General features: G+C 46.7%; 1 protein-coding gene across 2 annotated transcripts in view; it reads left to right on the forward strand.

Moving 5' to 3' along the window:
* Nucleotides 1-12,861, forward strand: part of LOC117660204 (H-2 class II histocompatibility antigen, E-S beta chain-like) — a 325,613-nt gene that overhangs the window by 39,181 nt on the left and 273,571 nt on the right. The gene's annotated exons all lie outside the window — the stretch shown is intronic.

The following is a 12,861-nucleotide window of genomic DNA, read 5'->3' on the forward strand; positions in this document are numbered from 1 at the left end:
TACTTTCAGTTTCGCTTTAGCTAGGGGAAAAAAAATCTGCTCCAGCAATTTACCTCTTTGCAGCTAGCTAGCAACAGAGCCCTGAGCAAAACAGCTGAGAGTCGGGAGGCTGATCAAATCAACTTATAGTAATTAACCTATGCTGAAGCTGAAAGGGGCTGTTTTTTCTATTTTTGCAGGCATCAGTCTACTCATTTGTTTTCTTTTAACACTGATCAGCTGTAGGGCGGCCCTTTGAAGCCCCATGGCAACAATTTAAACAGTTTTTTTCTCTCTAGCCATCAGCTGGGACTCAGGAGGCAGCAATAGATTGGGAGTGGGCGGGGTAAGCGAACGGCGACCTGCGATCCAACAGAGGCAGAGGGCGAGGATGAGTGAAGATGGGGGGGGCGAGAGAGGGCTTTGGCGACCCCTGTGAAATGGCCATTCGACCCCCAAAGGGGTCGCGACCCCCAGGTTGAGAACCACTGATCTAAAGATATGTAGTGTAAAAAGAATAATACCTGTGGAAAATTGTGGTGTACAGTCTTCCTTCTTTCAGAGTATCGCCATAGGAGCAACTGAATAAATGTACAGATTTTGGGAAGCTCTGGATAGATTTTTTAATTCCAGCGGTATTACCTATTCAGTTAAGTTATCATTCAAAAAAATATGTTAAACAATTGCCCCTCTCATTGCTCCAAAACCTTAAAAGTTCTGCTTGGTAACAACCTGCTTTATTTAGGCAGAAATTGAATCAACATCTGAAGTGAGTCTGGGATCAGCCTCCAGGCTTTTTGAAAATCTGGTTTTATGCAAGCAAAGCAAGGGAAAAGGGATGTGTGTATATCCATTTTAGCTCTAATTGTGTTGAAAATAGTGGCCTTCTTTAAACAAGTAGGAAGGCATTTAAGCTATTTTTTTGTCAGATACTGTATGTGCACAAGTTTGGTTGCACCTTCCGTCGCGGGCTCAATCTTCTTTTAAATGTAAATTTTAATTTGTTTTTAAATTACTGGGTATTTTAAATTGTTTCAGCCAAATTATTTAATTCATTTTATTCTATTTTAAATTTTTGCATTTATGTGTTTTACTCTGTGGCTATTCACCGCCCTGAGTCCTTCGGGAGTAGGGCGGTATAGAAATCTAATAAAATAAAAAAATAAATAAATAAGTGAAAGTCTCTCCCAAATATTTATATGTACAGGCAGAGGAATAGAATCGAAGTCTTGTGAAGTATTAATACAGTTCTATAAAGCTTTAATAAGCTTTGGAACAGTTTGTCTTCCGAAATCATGGGCGCTTCATCACTGGAGGTTTTTAAGAAGTGAGTTAGAAATGACTTGTCTGAATTGGTATAGGCTGGGCTGGGTCTCCTGCTTGATAAGATTTCCAAGGTCGCTTCCAGCTCTGTTCTGTTCTATTCTCCCAACTGAAAGGGACTTTAAAAATGGTTTTATTGATCCAACAATGTACCATATGAGCAATATTTTTTCAAAAAGAAATATTGCTTGATTTAAATTAATCATTGTTCAGTTTCTCAGATTAAAGTTATCAGTACCGAACCGTATTTTCTATTTCTCAAGATTTTTTTTTTTTTGTAAATATTTTGTATTTTTTTTTCCCCAAACATAAACATAAAATATAACTTTTAAGAACAAAGTCTCGATCCGGTCATAGATGGTTACAACGCTTACATTCCTTTAACAAGCTCCATTCAATTTCCATTACATCTTTTGCGGAAAGAAATTCAAGACATAAAAAAACCCAAATTTTAACATAAAGTCTAGCATCTCCACCTAAACAAATCCATTATATCAATACAATTTTACTTTCAAACTAACTTTCACTCATTTTTATATCTATATGTCAATCCTGATTTTATCTTGTTCTTCACCTTGTATCTTTTACCATCAGTGTCAAAATAATTTTTAACAATATTCTAACCTCTTATTCCAATTATTTACCTTACAATTTTATCACCACAAATCTTTAATTTCAAGTTCAATACAACTCCATTTTTATTACACTTTCTAAAACAAATTTCTATCTAATTCTTAATCTCTTGACCCTTTTCCTCGAATCTTAGTATCTTAAACACACTTAAAAACACTTATCATCTATTACAATTTCCATGTTACACAGATTTATCACAAAAACATGTTTTATTTAAACTAATTTCTAGCATATTTTCTTCCATACCTCCCTCTATTGCTTGGCTGTTTTCCAGCATATTATGTTTGGCTGATTCCCAGCATAGTCTCCTCCAAGTCTACCACCATTATTAGCTAATTTCCAGCATATTTTCCAGCATAATCTCCTCCAACTCTCCACCTATTTGTTTGGCTGAATTCCAGCATTTTGTTGGCTGATTTCCAGCATATTTTGTGGCGAAGGTTGTTGAGAGTGTGGTGGCACAACAACTGCCCGGGCACCTGGATGAAGCTATCTATCTAGACCCGTGCCAGTCGGGCTTCAGGCAGGGGCACAGCACAGAAACGGCATTGGTCGCGTTGGTGGATGATCTCTGGAGGGCTCGGGACAGGGGTTGCTCCTCTGTCCTAGTCCTATTAGATCTCTCAGCGGCTTTTGATACCATCGACCATGGTATCATGCTGCGGCGGTTAAGAGGGTTAGGAATAGGGGGCACCGTTCTGCGGTGGTTCTCCTCCTTCCTCTCCGACCGCTCGCAGTTCGTGTTGGCAGGGGGGCAGAGGTCGACCTCGAGGCATCTCGCATGGGGAGTGCCACAAGGGTCGGTCCTCTCGCCCCTTCTGTTCAACATTTATGTGAAGCCACTGGGTGAGATCATCCGTGGTTTTGGGGTGAAGTGTCATCTGTACGCTGATGATACTCAGCTGTACATCTCCACCCCAGACCACCCCAACGATGCCCTTGATGTGATGTCTCGCTGCCTGGAGGCCGTGCGGGTCTGGATGGGGAGGAACAGGCTCAGACTCAACCCGTCCAAGACCGAGTGGCTGTGGCTGCCGGCGTCCCGATATAGTCAGCAGGTGCCATCGCTGACTATTGGGGGTGAATCTTTGCCCCCCACAGAGAGGGCTCGCAATCTGGGTGTCCTCCTGGACGCACGGCTGTCTTTAGAAGAGCATATGACGGCCGTGGCCAGGGGGGCCTTTTATCAGGTTCGCCTGATCCGCCAGTTGCAGCCCTTTCTGGACCGGGACGCCTTGCGCACGGTCACTCATGCCCTTGTCACCTCCCGGCTGGACTATTGTAATGCTCTCTACATGGGGCTCCCCTTGAAGAGCACTTGGAGGCTCCAACTGGTCCAGAATGCGGCCGCGCGGGTGGTTATGGGCGCAACTCGTTGTGCCCGCGTGACACCCCTCCTGCGTGAGCTGCACTGGCTCCCAGTGGTCTTCCGGGTGCGATTCAAGGTGTTGGTTACCACCTTTAAAGCGCTCCATGGCATAGGACCCGGGTACCTTCGAGACCGTCTTCTGCCACCAATAGCCTCCCACCGACCAGTCCGCTCCCACAGAGAGGGTCTCCTCAGGGTGCCATCAGCCAAGTTATGTCGGCTGGCGACACCCAGGGGGAGGGCCTTTTCTGTGGGAGCCCCAGCCCTGTGGAATGAACTGCCCCCGGAAATACGCAAGATCTCCGACCTCCGAGTGTTTCGTTGCGCACTGAAGACCCTGTTGTTCCGCCAGGCCGGGCTATCAACTTAATAATTTTAATTGGGGTATTTTAAATGTTTGGGGTTTTAAATCGGCCAAATCTATGTAATTATTTTAATTTTTAATTATTGTTGTGTGTTGTGTTTTTAAATTGGCTGTACACCGCCCTGAGTCCTTCGGGAGAAGGGCGGTATAGAAATAAAATTATTTATTTATTTATTTATTTATTTATATTATGTTTGGCTGATTTCCAGCATAGTCCCTCCATAGTCCCACTCTTGTTTGGCTGATTTCCAGCATAGTCCCCTCCAGGGCTCCCACTCTTGTTTGGCTGATTTCCAGCATTTTAACTAGTTTCCAATGTATTTCCTCTGAGTCTCAAACTCTTATCTAGTTGGTATCCATCTCTCTTATTTTAATTTTCTCTTATAATATAGTTACCTATTTTATGTCAGTTTCCCAACATGCTCTTTCAAATTAATTCTCAATATATTTCATAATAATCATCATTTCCAGCATATGTTAAATTAAATCGCAGTTTGTTGCTAAAATCTGTGTATCTTATAGTTTGTTCAATAAAACCTTAATCAAACATAATCACCATTCTAGCATTTGTTTGCATATTAAAATTAAAACATGTTACATCAAACAGTAAATTTTCTTAAAGTTGTCTTGCATTGAAATATACTCTTCTTTATTGTTTTTAACCACCCATATATCATCCTCTATTTTAATTACCATCCCTTATTTTCTATTTTGATCACTCAAAAAACCCTCCTGTTTTTATCCAAAAATCATATATACCTTTAGGCTTTTAAACTTTACATTTCAATTTAGTTACATTTAAATTTATCTACTTTATTTCTTCCTTTTCTTCCTTTTTCTGTCTGTCCATAAATGTTCCAGTTCAAGGTTCATCTGTTCAAGTTAAAAAGTTTTGTATGTCCCTTTAATGCTTTATAATGTCTGTTCCATGTGTGATGCATCAACTTCCTGTCTTTTCTTCCTACGCCACACCTAATTTTTTTTGCTAAACTTGTTAATTTCCATTGTCAAATCTCCAAAATGTTCCTTCTTTCTTCTTGAGATCATCCAGGACAGAATAAAGGTCTCCAAATTTAATAGATCTAATGTTAATTTCAAAATAAAACCAAAGTAAAAAGCCACTTTAAAAGTTTCTTTTCCAAAGGGAAAGGGAAATCTTTTCAATCCACTCTCCTACTTAGTCACTGCAGACTCCATGGCAATTATGTAGCCATCCGTCTGTCTTTCTTCATTAGCTTCGTTAACTTTCAAAGGTGTAAACTCCCAAAGATACAGTAGGGGGCACCTACCGTCTGGAATGAGCTCCCCCCAGAGATACGGAGGATCCCGGATCTGCGCACCTTCCGCCGCGCTGTGAAGACTCTTTTATTCCATCAAGCAGGCTTGGCCTAATCTCCTCCCTCTTTTAATACATAAATTTTAAATCTGTTCTTAAATTATTGGGGTGTTTTAATTTGTCTGGGCCAAAAAATGATTTAATTCGATTTTAACTGGTTTTTTAAATTTTTGTATTTATGTATCTTATTGCTTGGCTGTTCACCGCCCTGAGTCCTTCGGGAGTAGGGCGGTATACAAATTAAATAAATAAAATAAAATAAATAAAAATAAATACAGTTCTCCAATCCACTCCAAATAAGGGGGGGGGAAAAGTCACTTTTCTAAATTATTAAAAGCCAATTCTTCCAAATTTACTAAAGCAAAGTCTGTTTTGGGTCTTTATTTCCATTTTTTTTTCCTTTTGATCTTCAAGCCCCACAGATCTGTAGCCGCTATTTAAAGTTGGGGTCTTATTTTCCCCCCCCCCCAAAAAAGCCAAATAATCCTGTTGTTTTGCCTGGGTTGGTGTCACTCACCCGGCTTCGGGATATTTGCTCTTTCTTCTTCTTCTCTCCTGTACGATCTTGTGTCCCGGTCTGCCGCGGCTTTGTGGCAGCCGCCATGGCTGCCTATCCCCACCGTCGATTTCGAGGATTCCCTCTGGCCTCCGAGGAACTTGCCTGTTCCTCTTGCCACTGAGGCTCTCCTCTTCACCCCCCCATCCCTACAAGATGAGGGACGGTCCGAAGACCGATCGGACAGTGGTTTGTCAGTTGGGGTTTTCACGGGCTTGTTAGACCGGAAGTCTATTTCTCAAGATTTTCAAATGTCACTTTAGTGCCTCTATTTCATTTTGTGATATCAGGTTGAACAGAAAGATCAATCATACTTGACATGTTAGGATGATAGCATTGGTATGGTTTTGGAGAAAACTGTTAGTAGCATGATTGTGACTTCGTGCTTTTTATCTTAATATAGTTTTTTAAAAAACACATTTCCTGATTATTAACCACCTTTCTCAATTTGTTAGGTTAATAAATTATTGGAAACAGTTGTTGTGTAATGTAAATGATGCCCTATTTTATATACATTGAACAAAACAGCTAAATGAAGAAACAGCTGAATATGTAGGAGAACTAATCCGGAGAGGGAGGGGGGAGAGTGGAATAAAACGTTACAAAGTGCTAGAACGGGGTGGAATAAATTCACATCCGACTCAGTTTCACACTGCACAATGATGCCATTGTAGTGTTAGAAGAAATATTCTTCTTGGTTCAGTTCCAAGTGGGGAAAAAGACACTGGAAACACGGAGACTGCTTGGAAAGATGGTTTAATGGTGGACAGGATCACATGGTTTGAGTTCCTGAACAGAAAAGGGCTGAGATGCAGTGAGTCTCCAGGTTTTATGCCCTCTCTGGCTTTGAACTTCCTGGAGCCCTGAAAGAGTATCCTGATTGGTTGTCAGACTCCCAGGGGGTGGGGGTCTCAGCTAGCCTTGCTGGCTGATGTAATCTTCCCAGGTGCCATGTGGGGAGTTTCTGTTGCTAGATGGGTCCTATTGAGTTAGTTTGTTACTAGATGGGTCCTATTGTGTTGCAGATGATGGTCCATTGACAAAGATGGGAGGGAATTGAGTTTCTGCCTCTGGCCCATTGACAAAGGGTGGGGGGGGCAAAAAGATGGGAGCTCCTTTGTCTTTAAAACATGCTTCTCCATTTCTCATCCAGGGAAACATAATATTCAGCCTTTTTAATATTTCCTACAATATTTCATTCTTCCAGGGAAGGGGTGAGTGCTAACTTCCTACAGTAGGAAGTTAGCACCCACCCCTCTGCTAGAAGAATGAAATATTTTAGGAAATATTAAAAAAGGCAGAATATATTTCCCTGGATGAGAAATGGAGAAGCATGTTTTAAAGACAAAGCAGCTCCCACCTTCCTGCCTCCCCCCTCCCCCCCCACCTTTGTCCATGGGCCAGAGGCAGAAACTCAATCTTTGTCAATTGACCATCATCTGCAACACAATAGGACCCATCTAGTAACAGAAACTCCCCACATGGCACCTGGGGAGATTACATCAACCAGCAAGGCTAGCTGTGTCCTCTGACAGCAACCAGTCAGGATACTCTTCCTGTGCTCTTGGAAGTTCAAAGCCAGAGAGGGTATAAATCCCAGGGACTCTCAGCATCTCTGCCCTTTTTTTTTCTGCTCAGGAACTCAAGCCGTGTGATCCCGTCCACCATTAAACCATCTTTCCAGCGTCTTTTTTCCCCACTTGGAACTGAACCCAGAAGGATATTTCTTCCTACACCTTGAAAACCATGGAATGAGAAAAGCACGAGTAAGGTAGATTTATCTATGAAAGAAGCAAACAAAATGTGGGAAAGTTTCTCATTACAAAATCCTGGCATTCATTCATTCATTCATTCATTCATTCATTCATTCATTTATTTATTTTTGCATAATATTTCCAATCATGTAAACTTTACATCTGTGGAGCTGATCCAGGCAGCATTAAAAGTGCTTCAGTCAACTTTACCTTCTTCCTTTGCAAGAGTGGAGGCCGAAGACTTGACGGGGGATCCAGTGTGGGGATCTGGGGATCATCCTAGTCATTTGCCTCAGTGACGGGGTGACTTTAAAGGGTCCCCTGGGGGGTCTCCCAACAGAGAAGCCGGAAAGGGGCCCCTGAGGGAGGAGAGGGGACCAGAAGGAGGCCCAATTCGGTGTCCGACCCAGAGAAAGGAGTCTAGTCCCTCCCTGAGGACCCCAAAGACCACCGTTCCCATGGTGGCTCTTCCCTCAGAGCAGCCTCTGTCTCCGTCTCCGCTCTTCCCGCCAAAATAGGCTCCTCCCACCCTCTGAGACTCCAGGACTCCCTGCAGAAGAGCCGAATGCCGGGAACCCCTTTGTTTCCAGGGCTCCCGCCGACGTCCCCACCAGCAGCGGCAACAGGCGGGGCCCCTGGAAGCTTCCCCCAAGCCCCCTCCCCAAGAGAAGTGGAATTGGGCGGGAGGGGCAGGGTCTTGACAAGAATATTTCAGAGTTGGCCTGACAGAAATCGGTTGCACCAATGGGAATCCTTCCCTTCTGATGAGTCATCGGTCTCTGGGCAGAACCTCTGGTGATTTCTCCCTGCCGAGAAAGCCATTGGAGCAAAAAAAGAAAGGGGAGGGGCTACGCAGATTGTGTACGGCGGAACTGTGGGGGTCCCCAAGAGTGCCAGGCGGGCCCTGAGCGAAGCGATCTCTAGGGGAGGCAAGGATTGCTGAAATGGGGAAATCCCAGGCTACGAGCCGATGAGGCCCCAAATCTAGAGGTCTCCTCCAGCCACGGCTCACTTGTTTTTCCCACGACCCCCGTGACACGTGTCTCTAGCCTTCCAGTGCAGGGCCCACTCTGGCTTTCCAGAGGCCTTTCTGTATGGCCCGTTTCCCTGACCTCCCGGGGAGTCTGACGGCTGAGAAGCATCAGGTGATGAGGATGGTTTTCCCATTCATCTCTGTCTTCCAGGGTCGTGGCCTCATTTTCCCCTCCACGCTTTTCTCTCCATCCTTAATGACATAATTCGGAATTACATGAATACTGAAGCTCGGTGATGGAGGTCTGAGTCTGCATTCCCATTTCTTGGAGAAATCTCCGTGTTTCCCCTGGGATTTATTTACACAAAGGTGAAACATCTGGATGAAACGTATCGCTGCAGGGAGCCTTTTGTGGGACGTTTGGAGGATGGAAGCCGGGATTGCCCCTCCTGGCTCCCTCATCCCTTTTTTTTTTTTTTTTAATTTGATTTATATGCCGCCCTTCTCCGGAGACTCAGGGCGGCTTACAATGCGCTAAGCAATAGCCTTCATACTTTTATATATTTCTCACTATTTTGTACAGTCCTCACGCCTGGACTATTGCAATGCTCTCTACATGGGGCTCCCCTTGAGGAGCACCCGGAGGCTCCAACTGGTCCAGAATGCGGCCGCGCGGGTGGTGACGGGAGCAATGTGGCGCTCCCATGTGACCCCCCTCCTGCGCGAGCTGCACTGGCTCCCAGTGGTCTTCCGGGTGCGCTTCAAGGTTTTGGTTACCACCTTTAGAGCGCTCCATGGCTCAGGACCAGGGTACTTATCAGACCGCCTCCTGCCACCAGTAGCCTCTCACTGACCAGTTCGCTCCCATAGAGAGGGGCTCCTCCGGGTGCCGTCGGCCAAACAATGTCGACTGGCGGCCCCCAGGGGGAGAGCCTTCTCTGTGGGGGCACCTGCCATCTGGAATGAGCTCCCCCCGGAGATACGGAGGATCCAAGACTTAACGCATCTTCCACCGCGCCCTAAAAACGTTTTTATTCCAACAGGCTGGTCTGGCCTAACTCTCCCTTTTAAATTGGGTTTTAAATGTTTTTAGATAAATTGGATGTCTTAAATTTGTTATTTGAGCCCAAATTATTTAATCTGTTTTTAATAGTTTTTAACTTTTGTATGTTCTTTGTATTTTTATCTTGGCTGTTCACCGCCCTGAATCCTCTGGGAGTAGGGCGGTATACAAATATGCTAAAATAAATAAATAAATAAATTTATACAAAGTCATCTTATTGCCCCCACAAACTGGGTCCTCAATTTACCTACCTTAGAAAGGATGGAAGGCTGAGTCAACCTTGAGCCTGGCGAGATTCGAACCTGCAGTAATTGCAGGCAGCTGGTTTTAATAACAGGGTGCTTTAGACCACTGTACTACCAAGGCTCTTCCGGAAGGTGAAGGAGGAGAAAACTCAGAGACAACTCTGGTCACAGTTTTAGGAGGATGTAGTCTAGAAAACTGGGGAGACAATGGAAGGCGTCAGGCTCAAAACATCCAAAGCAGCAGAATGGGTCACGTTCTGCCAGTTTTGGGGGTCTCTCAGTCCCCACTTGCTCCAGAAAGGCTCCTTAGCATGCTAAAAGGTGTCTATGGAGATTCTCAGTCCTCCAGGTCGTGGTTGTCCCAAGGAGCTTTCCAAGAGGCAACTGGTTTTTCTTTGAAGATGTTTCGCTTCTCATCCAAGCAGCTTCTTCAGCCCTGACTGGATGAGGGTCTACAACAGGGTCCCTTCAGCAGTTCCAAGAAGGCTCCGCACCCATTCGCACAACTCGGGTGACCCTGAGGTGGACCCGGATAAACCTGCAAGTGGCCTCAAGGCCTCTCTCAAAGGATGCAAGTGACCGGCTTTCTGCAAGGAGTATGAATCCTTCCATTCCCCACCCTCCAGTTAGAGCTGAAGAAGCATCTTGGATGAGAAGCGAGACATCTTCAAAACAAAAAAAAAACAAGGAAGTCCAGTTGTTTCTGGAAAAAAGCACCACCTTCCTCAAGAAAAAAACAGTCCAGTTGCCTTTTTCAACAGCCCCCCCCCTTTTTTTTATTTGATTTATATGCCGCCCTTCTCCAGAGACTCAGGGCGGCTTACAATGCGTTAAGCAATAGCCTTCATCCTTTTATATATTTATACAAAGTCAGCTTATTGCCCCCACAAACTGGGTCCTCAATTTACCTACCTTAGAAAGGATGGAAGGCTGAGTCAACCTTGAGCCTTGGCGAGATTCGAACCTGCAGAAATTGCAGGCAGCTGTGTTAATTACAGGGTGCATTAAACCACTGTACTACCAAGGCTCCTTTGAGACAGTTATGACCTGGGTGGCTGATAATCTCCGCAGAGCTGCTCAGAAAAGCTTCTGCTTTGAATAAAACTCGTCAGCGGGAAAAGGAGTCCTCAGGCTCCCCCTCCTCACCCCAAAATCTGGGCTGCAGAGGTAAGACAGCTTCCGATGTCTGCTGGCGCTTCTTCCCTACCATCGCAAACGCCTTCCGTGACCACCAGGTGGCAGCCACGGCCCACAAGACCTTTCCCCCGCCTTGCCTGGCCAGTCCTCGCAGCCCTCAGCATGACCAGCAGGGGGAGGCAGAGATGCAGAGAAGCCGTTCCTGTGCGAGGCCGAGCGGGGCCTTTGCTCGGCTAAGCGAAGGTCTCCGGGACCCGCCTCGTTTTCTTGCTCGGCTGGACCCGCGCAGCTCATCGGGCGGGAAGGAGAGGGTGGGCAAGGAGGACCCCTTCCCACTGCTGCTCCCGGGGTGACTTTGGGCCAGTATCTCCTCCCCCCCACTCTCTCGGTCTCTCTCCCACTCCCACCCTCCCACCCTCCCTCTCTCCCTTTTACTTTCTTTCGCTCTTTCTCTCCCTCCGACTTGCTCTCTTTCTCTCCCTCCCTCTCCCCCTTTCTCTTTCCCTCTCCCTCCCTCCTTTCTCTGTCTTTCTCTGCCTCTCCCCTCTCTCTCGCCCTCTCCCTCTCTCGCTCTTTCTCTCCCTTTCTCCCTCCCTCTCTTGCTTTCTTTCTCTCCCCCTCTTCTCTCTCTCTCTCTTTCTCTCTCCCCCCTCCCTCTCTCGGTCTCTCTCCCACTCCCACCCTCCCTCTCTCCCTTTTACTTTCTTTCCCTCTTTCTCTCCCTCCCACTCCCTCCCTCTTGCTCTCTTTCTCTCCCTCTCCCTCCCTCTCCCCCTCCCTCTTTCCCTCTCCCTCACTCCTCTCTTCCTTTCTCTGTCTTTCTCTGCCTCTCCCCTCTCTCTCCCCCTCTCCCTCTCTCGCTCTTTCTCTCCCTTTCTCCCTCCCTCTCTCGCTTTCTTTCTCTCCCTCTCTCGCTCTCTTTCTCTCCCCCTCTTCTCTCTCTTTCTCTTTCTCTCTTCCCCCCTCTCTCTCGGTCTCTCTCCCACTCCCACCCTCCCTCTCTCCCTTTTACTTTTTTTCGCTCTTTCTCTCCCTCCCACTCCCTCCCTCTTGCTCTCTTTCTCTCCCTCCCTCTCCCCCTCCCTCTTTCCCTCTCCCTCACTCCTCTCTTCCTTTCTCTGTCTTTCTCTGCCTCTCCCCTCTCTCTCCCCTCTCTCCCCCTCTCCCTCTCTCGCTCTTTCTCTCCCTTTCTCCCTCCCTCTCTCGCTTTCTTTCTCTTCCTCTCTCACTCTCTTTCTCTCCCCCTCTTCTCTCTCTTTCTCTTTCTCTCTCCCCCTCCCTCTCTCGGCCTCTCTCCCACTCCCACCCTCCCTCTCTCCCTTTTACTTTCTTTCGCTCTTTCTCTCCCTCCCACTCCCTCCCTCTTGCTCTCTTTCTCTCCCTCCCTCTCCCACTCCCTCTTTCCCTCTCCCTCCATCTAACCTTAACCCTAACCCTTTCTCTGCCTCTCCCCTGCCTCTCCCCCTCTCTCTCGCCCTCTCCCTCTCTCGCTCTTTCTCTCCCTTTCTCCCTCCCTCTCTTGCTTTCTTTCTCTCCCTCTCTCCCTCTCTCGCTCTCTTTCTCTCCCCCTATTCTCTCTTTCTCTCTCTTTCTCTCCCCTCTCCCTCTCTCTTGCTCTCTTGTTCTCTCTCCCTCTCCCTGTCTGCCTCTCTCTCTCTCTCTCTCTCTCTCTCTCTCTCTCTCTCTCTCTCTTGCTTTTCATGTTCGGGCACTTTCTGGGACTGTTGGAACCCCGCCCGCGTTTGTCATGTGACATCAGGGCGTGTAATACAATCCTTGGCTTTGTGAGGCCAGGCTGCCTGGGCAACGTTTGTGCGTTGCGTCCTTTGCTTGCCAAGCGTCCTCCGCAATGAATCCTGTTTCGGCCAGCAGTTTCTCCCCCCCACTCGCAAGAGCTACTGCTGGGGAGGGGGGGAGCCTGCCAAAGGCCCACATATATCTCCCACCCTATCCCGGCTGATCAATGAAACACCTGCTGTAATCCTGACCCCCCCTCCCCAACACACACCCCCATTAGTGAAGATGGGGCGCTCCCCTCCCCCACCCATGTTGCTATCCCCCTCCCCTGCGTGTCAGGTTCAAGAACGACAGACACAGGGCTGAACCTGGGAGATGGGGTAGAAGACAGT

This window comes from Pantherophis guttatus, chromosome 2 (genome assembly GCF_059756535.1).
Source record: "Pantherophis guttatus breed Tessera chromosome 2, ASM5975653v1, whole genome shotgun sequence".
In the NCBI taxonomy this organism is placed as follows: Eukaryota; Metazoa; Chordata; class Lepidosauria; order Squamata; family Colubridae; genus Pantherophis; species Pantherophis guttatus.